The sequence below is a fragment of the Polypterus senegalus genome, chromosome 8, assembly GCF_016835505.1.
Source record: "Polypterus senegalus isolate Bchr_013 chromosome 8, ASM1683550v1, whole genome shotgun sequence".
In the NCBI taxonomy this organism is placed as follows: domain Eukaryota; kingdom Metazoa; phylum Chordata; class Cladistia; order Polypteriformes; family Polypteridae; genus Polypterus; species Polypterus senegalus.
This window is the reverse complement of record NC_053161.1, coordinates 100070642-100087299: the sequence shown is the minus strand read 5'-3', so window position 1 is coordinate 100087299 and position 16658 is coordinate 100070642. Positions and strand designations below refer to the sequence as shown.

Sequence of the window (16658 nt, the reverse complement as noted above, 5' to 3'; positions counted from 1 at the left end):
CCTCCTTTGGCTGAAATAACTGCAGTGAGACGGTTCTTGTAGCCATCTACCAGTCTTCGACATCGGTCTGAGGAAATTTTACCCCACTCCTCAATGCAGAACTTTTTCAGCTGTGAGATGTTTGAGGGGTTTCTTGCACGTACAGCCCTTTTCAAGTCACCCCACAGCATCTCAATGGGATTCAAATCTGGACTTTGACTTGGCCATTCCAGGACTCTCCATTTCTTCTTTTTCAGCCAATCTTTGGTTGATTTACTAGTATGTTTTGGGTCATTGTCATGTTGCATGGTCCAGTTCCGCTTCAGCTTTAATTTTCTAACTGATGGTCTCACATGTTCTTCAAGCACCTTCTGATACACAGTAGAATTCATCGTGGATTCTATGATGGTGAGCTGACCAGGTCCTGCTGCAGCAAAGCAGCCCCAAACCATGACACTTCCACCTCCATGCTTCACAGTTGGTATGAGGTTCTTTTCTTGGAATGCTGTGTTTGGTTTACGCCAAACATGTCCTCTGCTGTTGTGTCCAAATAATTCAATTTTGGACTCATCTGTCCAAAGAACATTATTCCAGAAGTCCTGGTCTTTGTCAACTTTATCTCTGGCAAATGTCAGTCTGGCCTCGATGTTTCTCTTGGAAAGCAAAGGTTTCCTCCTTGCACACCTCCCATGCAAGTTAAACTTGTACAGTCTCTTTCTGATTGTAGAGGCATGTACTTCTACATCAACAGTAGCCAGAGCCTGCTGTAGTTCTCGAGATGACACTTTAGGGTTTTTGGAGACCTCTTTTAGCATCTTGCGGTCTGCTCTTGGGGTGAACTTGCTGGGGCGACCAGTCCTGGGCATGTTGGCAGTTGTTTTGAAAGCCCTCCACTTGTAGACTATCTTCCGGACAGTGGAATGGCTGATTTCAAAATCTTTTGAGATCTTTTAAATCCCTTCCCAGACTCATAGGCTGCTACAATCTTTTTTCTGAAGTCCTCTGACAGCTCTTTTGTTCTCACCATGGTGCTCACTCTCACTTCAACAGTCAGGAGCACACCAAACTAAATGTCTGAGGTTTAAATAGGGCAAGCCTCATTCAACATGCAGAGTAACGATCTACTAATTATGTGCACCTGGTGTGATATACCTGTGTGAGATCTGAGCCAATTTAAGAGGGAATACATGTGAGGGTGTCCTATCTTTTCCTCAGTTAGAATAGGCATTTTTGTAGAATGACATTTACAGAAGATCTTGAAAAGACTTTTCTTCAGTTTTCTTTGTTTAGTTGGATTACTTTAATCTCTCTGTATTGTTGAAACGGAGATGAAATAACCATTTATTAAAAATGTTACAAAAAATCACATGCTTTCAAAGGGTGTCCTAATGTTTTCACATGACTGTATGAATATATCATATACTTACCCATCACACAGGGCAAAATTACAACTGCAAATCAAACTAACCTAGATGACTTTGATATATAGGAGGAAGACAGAGTGGGAAAAAAAAAGAATCCAGTTGCACACAGAGAAACCATTAAGGTTTGCACAAGGAAACAACTATGTACATGATTGAAACCTAGGATTCTGAATTTGTAAGACTTGCAGTGATAATCACAGTGTCACTATGCCACTGGCCTTGATATATTCTATTCTACAGATCCAATTAAAACACAGGGTGACAAAAGTAGGTTTAAAACCAGTATAAATGGTTAGTGATGGAGGGTCTTTTGAATTTTGTGGCAAAAGTCTAGTGAATAAACGTGTTATTTTTAATAAGATTTTTTTTGCAATTAAAAAGCTACACCTGACCACATAATAAAGACAGAATTACTGCAGCTTTAATCATATGTTGTGAATACACAGTTTAATACCTCATAAAGCAACATGACTGTGGAGGATGGATCACTTGCCCACAAACCACATTCTTCATTTTGCTATTTAATGATGTGATGTCATGCAATCCCTGGTAGACAGCTATAATCTTCACAGACTTTTTGCAAAGTTTAAAGTTCTCTCCAAACAAAAGGCAAGCTCATTTTTTATGCACAGTGATTTCTGTTCCAATGGAGTACTTCAAGAAAAAAACATGTCATTTACTGAAACACGGAATTAACTGAAATCTCAAACAGCCCAAAATATAACTGGACACACTTTAGGAAAGGTAATGAATGAGATCAAGCCTTAGACTATAATCACAAAACTACTGATCCATCAATGATTCTCTTGACCAAGTCATTACCATTACTAGCACTCAAACTGTAGAACTACAGAAAGCACTCTCTTTGTCCACTTGCTATTTGTTAGGTTTCTTTTAACAAGTAATCCATGAAAGGAGGTGTACAGCATTTGGTTTATTGACTAGATAACTGGAAAATGTCAACTAAATAAATAGCTATAGCGCTGTAAACATGAAATGTTCAATATGTTTCAGGCATTACAGGCCAGGTAAGCCATGATTTAAAAAAAAAAAATCCTCAGACTATTCAATCCATCAGTCTTGTTTGGTTAGTTCTTGGCAAACCTACACTGATAGTTGTGCAAGATATGTTTGAAAGCTGCTTCAAATTTTCAAGGCACTCTGTGAATAAATGATTCCTGATTTCCACTTTATCTCCACAATTCAATATTTCACTTGAAGAAAATCTTGATAATGTTCCTATGAAGCCATCTCTAATTAAATTCCCTTAGCTTTTCAGAAAACGCCAGGTTTTTTTTTTTTTTACAAATGCATGAAAAATGAAATAAGTTTAAAAAAAAAAAAAAATAGTATTTACTTTTTCTTCAAACTGCATGTTAACTTTTTTGTTTCATCAATTACAGTGAAGAAATTTGTTCTATATAGAGCCTTTGATTACAGTATTGCAACTAAATATTTCTCAAGGCAACCAATGTTTTATCAACGCTTTATTCAACTTGCTTCATTCAGTTCAGAGTTGCAAAAGACAGAAGCCAATTTACAATAATCAAATAACCTGAAGATAACATGGGACGGGGAAGAAAACTTAAGTACCCATAGTTAAAGGGAAAAAAAAAAAAAGGCAGGCAGATATGTAAAGAATATTTACAATGTACACAATATACTACCTTTTGTTGAGATCTGAACCCAGGATTTGAGAAACTTTAAAACTTAGTTTAGAGACAGAAACACTAACTGATGCACCATCATGCCACTGTAAAAATCAGGGTACCAAACTTGTACATCATCTGGACTCTTGGCAATTCAAAACAAATACTGTATGTGTAATAAACTGTAAAGCATACAGTTCCAATATAAAGGGGAAAATGAGCAACTAGTACAGAAAACAGAAATAAAATAGCAACAATGGAGCACTGTGTGAAAACACAAGCACTTATTAACTTGGAAGTTTATTAAAATGTTCTGCTGTTTGTACATGCCCTAAGGCCTCTGTCTCTCCAGTACCTCACTAAGGCAACAGGATATACTGTATTGGATAAACAAAGTTGTTAAAGCCACAGACAGCTAGTTCAAATGTATTCTATGAAGCGGCTGTTAAACATCCACTAGTTTCAAAAGGCTATCCCTGAGCAAACTGAAGATTTAAAAATAAATAACACAGAACTTTCCCTCTTAGGCATGTCTTGGCTAGTGCTGTGGCTTAGGCTTCAATGAACAGTTAACATTGCTAGGCCAAGCACACTTAAGCAAAATCTAAGTAAATACAGCCAAAAAAGAATGTTTAACACTAGGGTTGTTTCAATCAGGTATTTTAAGGCCGATACTGATCACCAATTTCATGTTACTTGATCGACCGATTCAGATTTTCTTTCCCTTTAAAAAGCTTTTTACACTAAGCTTGTACATAACCAGACACATAGAAGACTTATATCCTATATTAATGTGTATTTTTATAATTAAGCTATAGACCACAGGTGTTAAATGCTCATTTTTTATTAACAAAATAAATTCTGCTGGGTTATTGTTCAGTGACCGTAAAATACTAAAATAAATACAATTTTCTTAAAATACATACTTTAATTAATAAAATATACACTCAAATATGTATTCATTATAGATATGGCATAAAAGAAAATAAAATGCGTCTCATAATTAGATTATGTTATATTGTTTGTTTCTGTAATGTACCTATCTGAAAAAAGTCTTAATTTAAAAAAAAAAAAATAAATTTCCACCATTTCTGTTATAAAAAGAGACTCCAGACATGACAAAGGTTTGGGGCAGCCACCCATATAATATGTTTCTGACTGCAAAAGTAAAGAATTGTAAGAACAGAGTAGTTTATAAGACTGAGTCCAAAACAGAACTGAAATGCAGAGTAAGTGAAAGAGGCGTTATAGGGAGTCTGGAGGAAGTGATGTCGTCCTTGGGGCCAGAACTACAAGGGAAGTGCTTCGAGTTGAGGCACCGGTTACTGGTGGGATTTCCTGGGAAAGGTCTGCAGGAGAAAAAGAGTCAGTGCACTCCACCACCCCCATGGCGGACGTGTTAACAGTATTCTGTGTATTCTAAAAGATGACAAAGACAGTGAAAAAGAGTTGGGGTGACACTGCCACCCTGCATATTATAATGCAAAAAAATAATAAAGACTTTTCAGTAAAATAATTCCCTTTAGGACACAAGTCTCAGACTAGACTGACAATGATGACGACACTTCCCGTTAAGTGCATGCCGGGCAGGAAGAGCGAATATTCCAATAGCACCTTGCTCGTTGCTAAAACAAGCCTTGACTTGCTGCTCTTTGTTTATACTGCAGGAAGTTTGATGCAAAAAAAAAAAAAGAAGAGCAGGGGCTGAAAAGATTGTTTTTTTGCTATCAGCTTATTTACAAATCGAGTTTTGACTCATTGATCTTGAATCCAGGGTTTGAATTTCACATCAAACACACTAGCTTCCCTATCACAATTCAAAAGACATTCAGTTTGGATTAAGTGGTAATTCCAATTTGGCTATGCCATTATGCATTAGTAGTAGTTGTACTCAGGGGCTGAAAAGATTGTTTTTTGCTATCAGCTTATTTACAAATCGAGTTTTGACTCATTGATCTTGAATCCAGGGTTTGAATTTCACATCAAACACACTAGCTTCCCTATCACAATTCAAAAGACATTCAGTTTGGATTAAGTGGCAATTCCAATTTGGCTATGCCATTATGCATTAGTAGTAGTTGTACTAACAGCAGCAGCAATAGCTGTAGTACGTACAAATATGGGTGAGAGTGGGTCAGATTTCTGTTTTCTGCCAAATGCCACTAGGACAGGCTGAATAATGATTCAGCCTACTGTAATCTATACTAATAAAAGGCAAAGCCCTCACTGCCTTTCTGACTCATCACTAATTCTCCAACTTCCCGTGTAGGTAGAAGGCTGAAATTTGGTAGGCTCATTCCTTACAGCTTACTTACAAAAGTTAGGCAGGTTTCATTTCGAAATTCTACGCGTAACAGTCATAACTGGAACCTACTTACGTACAGATATACGGCCAAAGCCTGCAGCTCGGTCGCCATGTGAGGCGGATTTGCGTCCCTCATCGTCATGCCTCCCACGTAATTGAGTGCCTGCCCATATAAGGCCGTCCGTCAGCAGCTATCCAATAGACACGCTGCCGCGAAATATTCGCTGGTGAAGGACTGTGCTTATGCAAACGAAGATGAGATGGTCAGGGATAGAATAGTGTTTGGCACAAACTCAGCAAAAGTGTGAGAGAAACGTTTAAGTGCCGGGTCTGAGCTAACATTAAATAAAGCCGTGGACATCACAAGATCGCACGAGATAGCACAAGCACAGCTGAGAACCTTCGATGCATGTACTCCGAGCGGCTCACGTCAACTGACTTTGCAGGACTGGGAAAGGTAAACCCGTGCATGCTGTGTGTGATGTCTCAGATAAAGAGGAAGACGAGCTGCTTATTGATGAAGTAGGAAACGAACAACCCTCTGACACTGAACAAGCCTTTGTACACATATCAATAGGAAAGCAAGGTGTAAAGCTTAAGTTTAAATTACGTTCATAGACATGCTGCTGCTAAATATTCGCAGGCAAATCCACAACTTAATACCGGGAATGCCTGTTAAACATCTTAGATTCACGAGTACCGATTTAGGTAGTGAACACTTTGATGAATGAAACCTGTTATCTTTACAACGATTGACAAACACGGAAAGTAACTTGAACACAACACATCCTCCAAATACGAACCTGATTGAAAGAAATAATGATAATCAAATCCGTGATCACAGTAACACTCATAAAAGTGACAAAACAATTACATTGACAATCATGTTACGTTATTTTTAAAATGTTTCCTTTTCTTTTTCATAACTTCTTTAACACACTATTTCTCCGCTGCGAAGCGCAGGTATTTTGCTAGTATTTCATATTTTGAAGAAAACAACACAATTATATTAAAGATGTTTTCCCTACTTAATGCAAAAGTGAGTGGAAAAGGATTCTGACCTTTCCAAAAAAAAAAAAAGTGTAAGTAATCTTCACAGGTATATGCAAACTCTAAACCCCCAGTATTAGTATTAGCACATGAACTCTGTTGAGTTCCTGTCAGGTTAAGGTGGAGAAACCACAATTTCCTTTGTTTACAACAAAATGCAAAATGGGGTATAGCACAAAACCAACACTGGCTAAGTCTATAGAGGAAACTGACATAACCAGTCACTTCCTACTGAACACAAGACTAACAATTAAATATGGCTGAATTCCTAAACCTGTTATCTATGCAATTCTTGTATACAGTACCTTGTGTAAATCTGCTGCTTTATACCTGTGAAGAAGCTTCAAAATTGCAAAATCAAATCTTTATTATATAAATTAAGCAGAAAGCCTATTTCATAACATACCATTCACACGCTCACATCAAAAAATTCAGAGTCAAGGACCTTCTCCCAGCAGCATCTAGCTCAAGGAAGGAATCATAGTATTATTTCGATTGGCATTCTGGGTGAAACAATGGCGATGACTAGTCTTAATTAAAAAAGTTAAATTTACAGCTAAGTGAAGCTGAAACCATAATTAGTTATAAAACATCAAATGGCTTTACCAATCGAAAGATGGTCAAAATAGTCTTTTCAAGTAAATCTACTGTAACTATGGAGTTTCAGGTAAAATTTGTCCACTGTCAATATTGTGTTTGTCATAAATGTACAACAATGTATCAACAGCACAATAATTAACACATTTATACCACTAAATTATATCCATATGGACCAATAACCAACTTTAGAATATTAAACAAAAAGTATTGGTAACAGCTTGAAACATAATTTTGTTACTTTTCTTCTACATATTCTTTGTTAAAGCTAAACATTTTGATACAAATCATTAATGAATGTCATTGTTTATCACAGCAGCTGACACATGGAAAAAAAAAAAAAGAGAAAACCTATGACAAAATAATACAAAGATAAAGAAATTTTACATGGCACTTCTCTAAAGTGAACACTATGCCAACGTAATTTTACTTGGAGTGTTTACACAATATGTATAAGGGTAGTCCCTGGGTTATATAAAAGATAGGGACTGTAGGTTTGTACTTAAGTTGAATTTGTATGTAAGTCGGAACAGGTACATTATTTTAATAAATGCTATCGTTGACTGACTGTAACCAAGTGCTCTGCCAATGAATGATGCAGTTTCACCTCTCTCTGACCTTTTTATTATTTCTACTTTATTTTCAATGGTGATGATTTTTCTCTTCTTTACTGTATCACCAGCACTTGCATAAGATTTGTGTTTCAGAGACATTGTTGAAGGGTGAAGACAAAAGATTAAGATGAGCTCTTCTGCACAGCACTGTACACGCTATCACAGCAGGAAGGCACCCCTCGTCAACACGTCTGATGTACTGACAAGCAACAACTCCCTGCTATGTACGTAACAGTACAATCAGGCTTGCTATTGAGAATGAATGGGGACATCGACGGGCGGTTCATCACCAGCTCACCTCACAGTCACCTCCACTACAGTATGCTGCCTGCAGCATCTGCGCACCGAGAACGAACATGGTGCGGCTAAAGGCAGGTAATGAATCACCCCCATTCAATAGGCAGCCATCCGATGCACACTACAATGGTACCCCCCGCCGCCCCGTTTACCCTCAATGGCCTCTGTTTAGCCACAACTGGGTCACCGCTTGCAGCATTACCAGCCGCCCACAGAGAACAAACAGGGCAGCCATGTGTGGTGGGCGGGCAATGACACCGCTTGCCACTGGGAGCCGCCCGAAGGACACTACACTGCGCGAGCAGCGAAATTGCCCCCCTCCAGCCTCTGTCCATCCTGCGTCCCAAGGCCGAAGATGACAGAACGGCAGTTACTGAGGCACATGCGTTGTAGCTGCGGCCCATTCGTAAGTCGTAGGTCGGATGTCGGTAACCTGGAGACTACCTGTATATTATTTGAAGGTTAATGTTCCTTATGCACTAGACCTCAAGTGAGAAAATAAAAATTAAAAAAGAGCTTTGAAGTTTCCATAAAATGGCAATGATAATGTATGGCAAAACATTTCACTAACAAATGATGTACTCAAGAAAATCATATAGGCAGAATATTTGAACTAATAAAGGTTGCCACTTTTACTAATGGATAAAGAGTCAGAGTAACAAGGTTGTAGGTTCAGGAAACAAAGTCACTAAGCAAGTGCAGTTGCCAGAATTGGTACTTTATTAGACTGCTCAGGTTCTGCAGATTTCTGTGGGGCAGAATTCATGGGAAAAAGGCACAACACAAAACTGATGAATAAATTAGAGTACAAGCCGCTGTGGTGTATGTTTCATATCTGCATGAGCTCTCTCTGGAGCATGAAAAAAAATCATGTTTCAGGTATCAGATTAATGACAAGGATTGTCAACAGCTGTGCCAGGATTTAAGAGAGACCACAGACAGCGAGCCTCCCCCCCACCAATCCTTACTACATTCTATAGCAGCACCATTGAAAGTCTGTTCTCTAGCTGTATCACTGTCTGGTATGGGAACTGTAATGTTATCAAACCCACTGCTACAACAGAGCCAGTAACATTGCAAAAGATGGCTTAAAATGGAGAAGGACAAAAACTATAATTGCTTTTGCTTCACTATTAGCACGTAGAATTATCTTGTTCAACGGGAAGAATCCTAAACCACCTTTTATAAGTCAGTGGGTAACTGATGTTATATACTATTTGAAATTGGAAAAAAATCAAATTCTCACTTAGCGAATTTATTCAAAACTTTTTTAAAACCGGCAGGACCTAATTAACAATATTTTATAATAAGAATTTATATTGGGGGGGAGAGACTCCTTTCTGTCTTTACTACTCTCAATTGCTTTACTCTTGGTACTGGCTCTCCTCTCTTTCTCATGTGTGGTAGTTGATCTGAATTTAGTTTTGTTGAGTTTTGACTTTGTCTGTATGGAATGCTATATGTTTTTTTAATAAATTCAATAAAAAATCATAAATATACAAAAAAAAAAAATCACACACACACATTGCAAAAGACCATTCCCACACATTACATGGTCCCTCCTCTCTTCTACTGTCTGGAAATAAATATTGTAGTTTCTGCTCTGGTTCTACAAGCCTGAGAAACAGCTTCATACCAGAGACCATCAGAATTCTGAATGCAAAAAATGTATACAATTACATTGTCTACTGGTTGTATTTTTTTTACTATTGTGCTGTATAGTTTTTGTATTGCTTCTGTCACAACTTGCACTTTATTGTATGTTGCTATATGCTACAACATGGCTCATGGAGATACATTGTCTCACCTCACTATGTACGTGTGCACAGTTGCTGATGACAATAAAGTAACCTTGACATTTCATCCCTATTTAACTGCATGACCAATATGACCCTTTACCTATGCCTAAAATGAGGCAAACCTGTCAGTTTTTCTTGCACACCTTGAAGTATGGAGAAAAGCACCGGGAAACTTTGATGAGATGGCTGCTTATGTAGGCAAAGAAGAGCAATGAGTGAGTACAATATGGCATTTTTTTCTTTTTTCAAATAATGGACTTAAAAATACCAGTACTTCTACAGGGTGCTAAATCTATTAATACAAAACTATTGACAGAATAATGGTATTATCCCAACAATAATAAAAATATGACAGCAATTATGATTTATCATTATTTTGAAGATATCTTTGTTGTTTCTGTCACATAACTGTAAATTTCATGGTCATAGCCGGGTGACTGAGTATAAACTGTGCCTGCAAATACTAAAAAAATCCACATATTCATATATTACTGCATGTGTTTCTTAATCAATCAATATTTCATTTTTGTGCAAGTCATTTAATAAAGATTGTCATTTCAAAGCATTTTTAAAAAGATTCTGTAGGGTGCATACGCAGTATTTACTAATGACATTATGAAATGATTATGTCAATATTGTCTAAACATTGAAAGCTGAAAGAGTAAACATTTAGATTCAAGTTACAAATTATTTGACATTAGCCTTTGCTAACACTTGACAAATTATATCTGTTTAAATATTTTATTATAAAGTGAAAAACACATTTAAACAGTTGACTGTCTGTCATCATATTTTTGTACTACAGGACTGAGAATTCTGTGAAACTCAAATTTAAGAGAATGTTTCACATGTGAGTCTGCCTGACTGAGTGAAACAACTGATTAAAATGTTACTGAAACCTTCAATAAGTGCACACAAATATTTGCAAATAACAATACAATATAAAAAAACAGATATAAATGTACCATATGTATCATAAATATATTTGCTCGTCTATATGGTTATACGTGTAATTGCACTAAGTAGAAATGATTAAAATTTGATAGAAATCTAATCTAATCTAATCTGTGAGCAAAATTTTTAAATAATAAAAAAACAAAAAAGCAAATGTAAATATATATTATAAGTATGAAGGAATTAGTAGAATGTTGTCCTACCAAAAAGAAGAAGTATAATGTGATTCAATAAAATAGTAATAATACAATATGGATGCAATAAAGCATTTACATAATCAGCTTTACTTAATTTAACTGTGGCTACCATTCTCCAATCTCTGATTTTTCATGTATGCAACAGTGGTCCACAATGTTTTCATGATGCAGTCCTATTATATGTTATGACTAACATTAAAAAAAGGTCAAAATTGCTGAAACATACAATTTGTAGTTTGTATATAACATCTTAAAACGGTAATAGATTGTTATGAAGATTGCTGATTAGACTTTAAAAAATTATTTAGTTGCTCTACCCAAAGACAAACTTTTTCTACTCATAAGCATCTTTCAATTAACTACACCAGACCAAAACTCAGTGCCCTTCTATGGTATTAGCATAACCCTTTTGAGATATAGGATTAATGCCAAAATACCTGAAGGAAAAACCACAGTGACATACAGACAATATGCAAACTCCAAATACAGCATGGTACAGGCTGGGAACTTATGGCACAAGATCCAAAATTCAGCGGCACTAACCCACTGCATGGCACTAAAGGTAATGCTAAAGAGATCTTTAAATATCTGCATCAATAATATACAGTAAATATTCATCTTTCACATCAAGTACCATTACAATTTGCTTTTCAAAAGCAAAGCAAAAAAAAAACCCAACAACATTCATAATAAAATCATGAGATGAAGTTAAGGAAACAGCCCTCTCTGAACTACTTAGTTCAATTCAGGGTCATACGGCGCCTGAAGTCTGCCTTGACTGAACTTGACACGAAGCAGGAATCATCCTTGGAGAGAGCACCAGTCCATCATAGAATTCACTCATGCCATCAGACACCTACAATAACACAGGGCCAGTTAAAACTTACAAAGCAACATAATGTGTGTGTCTTTGCATTCTAAGTAAAACGCACATGCAGACACAGGGATAACTTTCAGCCCCATGTAAACAACAACTAGGTACTGGGTTTCATTAACCAATTCACCACCATCCTACCATCTAAGGTTCTTTTTTATTTTTCTATATATAATAAAGAGACACTTGAGGGTTGTGCAGTCCCCCACCCAAGTAAAACAAAACAGCTGCATAACTCAAGCCTCATGCAATATTAGATATTTTATTCATGCAATAAATGTATTGCCATTACTCAACTGACACCTGTCATGCTCAAAAAGATAGATCCTTGAAAACATCTGACCACGTTTCTCAAACGAAATGGCCAAACTGACAAAGACTTCACTGTGTGGGGATTATGTGGTTGAACATCTGATGCATCAATCACATCTCTTTTAAAAAAAAAAACAAAAAACAGGTGATTAAAAACTGAGCAACGAAACAACAACTGTCTCAACTACCATCCCAGCACAGTTCTGTCAGCACAGAAAAAGTTAATTTTATTTTATAAATAAACTGACTTATGTCTGTGTTCTTGCGTTGGGTAGTGACCATAAGAATTACATCACAAAAATAAGTGTCAGAAAACAGCTTCACTCATTGGGGGGCCTGGGCTTAACCTTAGATACAATGTGCAGCACAGACATTCAGGAGAAGAAGCTCAATGTAGATTTACTGCTTTTCTGATTAGGGGAAGTAATTTGAGCATGTCCAACCAGGAAAAGACCATGGGGTAGACCCAGAACATGCCTGAAAGATTACATCACTCAGCTGGCCTTGGAATGCCTTGGTATTGTGGCATTCTGGCCAAGGAGGAGCACGGGTTATTACCTGGACAGGAGGCTCAAGAGGAAACATTAGACAGACTGCCCAGCTGGGCAGAAAGATAACTCTCTGCCCAGCCGGTATAAAATAATGGATGAACCAGCTGAAGCTGGAATTTGGGAGTGGTTCCATCCCCTAAGCGCTAGGTGGCAGTAGTCCTAGTATGCGAACCCAGTTGGGACACCTGCAGGGGTGCAAGGGAAATGGAGTCTGGAAGTGCAGCACTGTAGGGGTCCCTTAGGATCAGTAATGGGCTCTGTCAGGGGAGAACCACCCTACTTTGTCTATGGCCCAGAAGTGCTTCCTAGACCAGAAGCATTTCCATGTCCAGCATAAAAGGAAGCTTGCTGCCACATATGGACAAGTCAGAGTCAGGAGGCAGCGGGCAAAACTCATCGGAGGTTATAAAAGGAGGACGAATTGCGTGCTTATTGTGTATTTTTATTGTGCTTGTACAGTTGGTCAAAGAGGAGATTTGGAAAGGTGCTTGTGAGGAGAATAAAGACTCTTTATTTTATTCTTCAAACGTGTGGTACTTTAATGCGTCAGTGGTTTGGGGCACTCTGGTTCCCCCTTAAGGTTACAGTATCCACCCCAGAGTAGATGGAGGAGGTGACGAAAAGGGACGTTTTTGCATTTTTGTTCAGAGTGCTGCCACTGTAATCAGGTCCTGGAAAAGTGGCATAAAATGGATGGATTAAAAAAAACACATAATATAAAATACAAATTTCATTGACAAGTATAAAAAATGATGTCTTTCATGAACAAAATTATTTTTTAATTGTAGTTGTATAATGTACATTTTAGGCAGGACCTAATAAAAGTCCCTGCAGCCCTTTCAGTTTTGGTACTGATAAAAAAGTACCTCTTCTATTTACCCATTGTACGACTGCACTCAGAACCGGGTGGTTCATCACATGGTGGGTGAGGCAACGTGCTGTAATCAGCGCATGCTCCCAACCTCTCTGTCTCTCTCTTCTATTTTATTTTAACTTCAAGCTTAGTCACAGAACAAGATTTAAGCTGCTATTATTTATTGATCAAATATATGATATTTCAGTTGTTAGCGCTGATTAGGAGGATTTAGGCTCTGAGTTAAGGATATCACAGCATTAAATGAGAGATGGCAAAATATTATTATTCCCTTACATCCATATTGCTTCAGCTTAAATTATAGGGGGTACAATCTCATACACTTAAGAAAAAACAAAGAATATATAAAGTTGATCGCAAATCACTGAATCATAATCTATGTCCGTAAAGTGTTAAAATAATGAAACAGCCCATATCATAATCAGGAACACTTAAATAAAAGTCATTATACTCAATTTGCCAACACCAAACTACATAGAAAAAAAAATACAAAAAACTTTAATATACAGTAGGGGGGTCCATTTCCTGGTACTGTTTTGCCAAGCACTCTTGTGTATTAGATAGATTCTGTAAGCAAGGGTTTTCCGCAGCAAGAAGAGTAAAAGTAAAATGTTGTAGTATAAACGTCTGTAGTATAAACACTGCATCTGTCAAAGTTACAAATGTGATTGATAAGTGATTATCAAAGTTGAACTTTGAGTGATCTCTCACGAAAGAAAAAAAAAATCAAGTGGCAAATACTAACTATTAAAACAGTGCCCCACAGATGGTTTATAATAAAACGCAAATGCAAAATGTAAAATATACACAGCCAGCTGTATGGGATGTGCATTGAGCTCTTCCCTCATTACCATTTTCATCCAGCTACAAAGAACAACATAGTGGAAAAAACGGTCATCATTTACAAATTTTTCCAATATCAGTATGCAACCTTTTCCTCAATAGATAAAGTATGCAGTAACAGTTGCAAGATTCAGAAATGGAATGGAGTCTATGGAAAGATTAACTGAATATATAATTTGAATGCATTTCAGAAGCAAGTGAGACTTTCAAATGGCTTCATCAAAAGATATTTTAATTGGGAGATTGACTAAAAACTTAAACCAGGCTACCTGCATACAAATAGATGCATTCCATCACTTAATTCTTAAGTATAATGGTTATATAAAAAGAAAATCCTATTTGCTTTAGAGTTCTAACATTTTCAGCATTTGTGTAATTATAGATGGATTGACGAAACACATGCAGGCAATAAATGCAATATATCTGGAAAAACTAATTTAGGCTGCCTAAAACGAATCATCAAAATTTGATTATTATAACAACAGCCTTTTCCTGCCTACTTTTCCACTATTTCTGTTAAGCAAAATCATATTCAAAGCAGAAAAATGATGCACTAGCTAACACTGCAGGTACACACTTCTTGGATAGTGGGTTCAAATTCTAGCCAAGTCACTGTCTATGTAGAGATTTATCATCTTCTCCCTCTGTCCAACTGAATCAATCTCTAGTTACTCTGGTTTTCCTCTTACATTCCAAAAGCATGTAGTTCAAGTGACTTACCATTCTAAACTGGTCTGGCATGTGAGAAGGAGCCCAGTCGAAAGCTGGTTGCTGAACTCAACCCAATACTGCCATAACTGAATAGGATTAAGAGACATTGATATGGATAGATGAAGCCAGTTCATTTGTAGTGATTTAAGAGCATAAAAGGTTCTTAGCTACAGTGTTCAATATGAAAAAATAAATGTGAAAATAAATGTGAAAAAATAAACATTTATTTAAATTGAATATTCCAAGTATTCTCTTCTGCTCCTTCAAGTGATCTTAAAGTAGATTTACTTTAAATTCATAAACTAAAAGACACCTTTTCTTATTTATAATTCAATTTATATTTTTACTGTAAAAGAGGTATTTTAACATTTGCAAGCAATACTGTAAACTTCAAAGCTGTTCATGTTGCCAGTAAATCGATAGTAATTGATTCTCTGCCTACAGGATTCAATCCCATTAGCAATTCAAACATTCACACCTTGGCATTTAATGTAAGAATAGCAAGACATGGTTTAAGTATAGAGAAATGTTACCCATCCACCTTATAAATTAATGCCTGTAGTAACAGCATCTGCCAATATATTTGCCTGATTAAGACATGTTCATGTATTTAATTACTCAAAAAGCAACTAATAATTAAACTTCAATTGTTAAATATACAGGTCTTTGAATTTTTAACTTCTGTACACACAAAACATCCTATTAGTAGGCAACTGAAGATCTTGGATCAGAAATTTTATCAGTGCACAAGCCTTTACATTCTCCAGGGTAGGAAATTACATGGTCATTCTACAATCAGTAATGAAAAGCAGAAGGCAAAAAGACAAAATTTGCATGCAGTAAAACAAAAATGCACTTTTCAGAAAGGTATTACTTACTCCTTGCAATGTCATTCCCCAAAAGCCAACAACTGCATTTGGCTTACTTACATTAGGAGGCATGGAAATAAAATGTGAAGGGCTCAAAATACACTAGAAGTAATAAGTAGCTGCCTCAAATATTAAATCCTCAATATGAACTAGACTACCTGGGCTCACTGACCACAGAAATATACAATAATATAACATCTTTATCCAAGTAATACCTGTGAAGACCTCTACTAGAGCAGCACTATGTTTGGATTTAAAATATTCTGTACAGTCTCTGTTGTACTGTTGAAATTTTGGAAGATAATTTAAAATTGAGATTAAGTAATAACATACATGAAAGGAATTCTAGTGTCATAAAACAATCTTGCTTAACAGAGCTAAACACATCACTTGGAAAAATGCACCTCAATACATAAAGGCAACTCCTTAGTAAAGAAAGGGGTTATGCACTTAGCTAAAGTGCCTTGAAAAAGTATTTAGTAAGACACTCTCATCTTAGACAATGAACCAAAATAAATACAGTGGTACCTTGGTATATGTCCTTAATCTGTTCCAGATCCTTTGACTTATACCAAACAATTTTTTTTCCATAAGGAATAAAGGGAAAATGATTAATCCGCTCCCATGAAAAAAAAATCCTATTATTATTGGCATATTATAAAATAATTTAAAACACTGCTTAATACTAAAATTCATACAGTAAATACAAAAGCAATTAGATGAAATAAATGAAAATTTAACCTCAATTTTCTATTTAAT

General features: G+C 36.5%; 1 protein-coding gene across 4 annotated transcripts in view; it reads right to left on the bottom strand.

Annotated features, from left to right (window-relative positions):
* fam107b (family with sequence similarity 107 member B) overlaps window positions 1-16658 on the bottom strand; it is a 75864-nt gene that overhangs the window by 41816 nt on the left and 17390 nt on the right. Inside the window, exon 2 of one of the 4 annotated variants that reach the window (XM_039761491.1) lies at window positions 15040-15116. The exons of the other annotated variants lie outside the window; for them this stretch is intronic. The gene's annotated coding sequence lies outside the window, so the exon portion shown is untranslated. The remainder of the gene's footprint in view (window positions 1-15039; window positions 15117-16658) is intronic. 4 annotated transcript variants of the gene reach the window in all.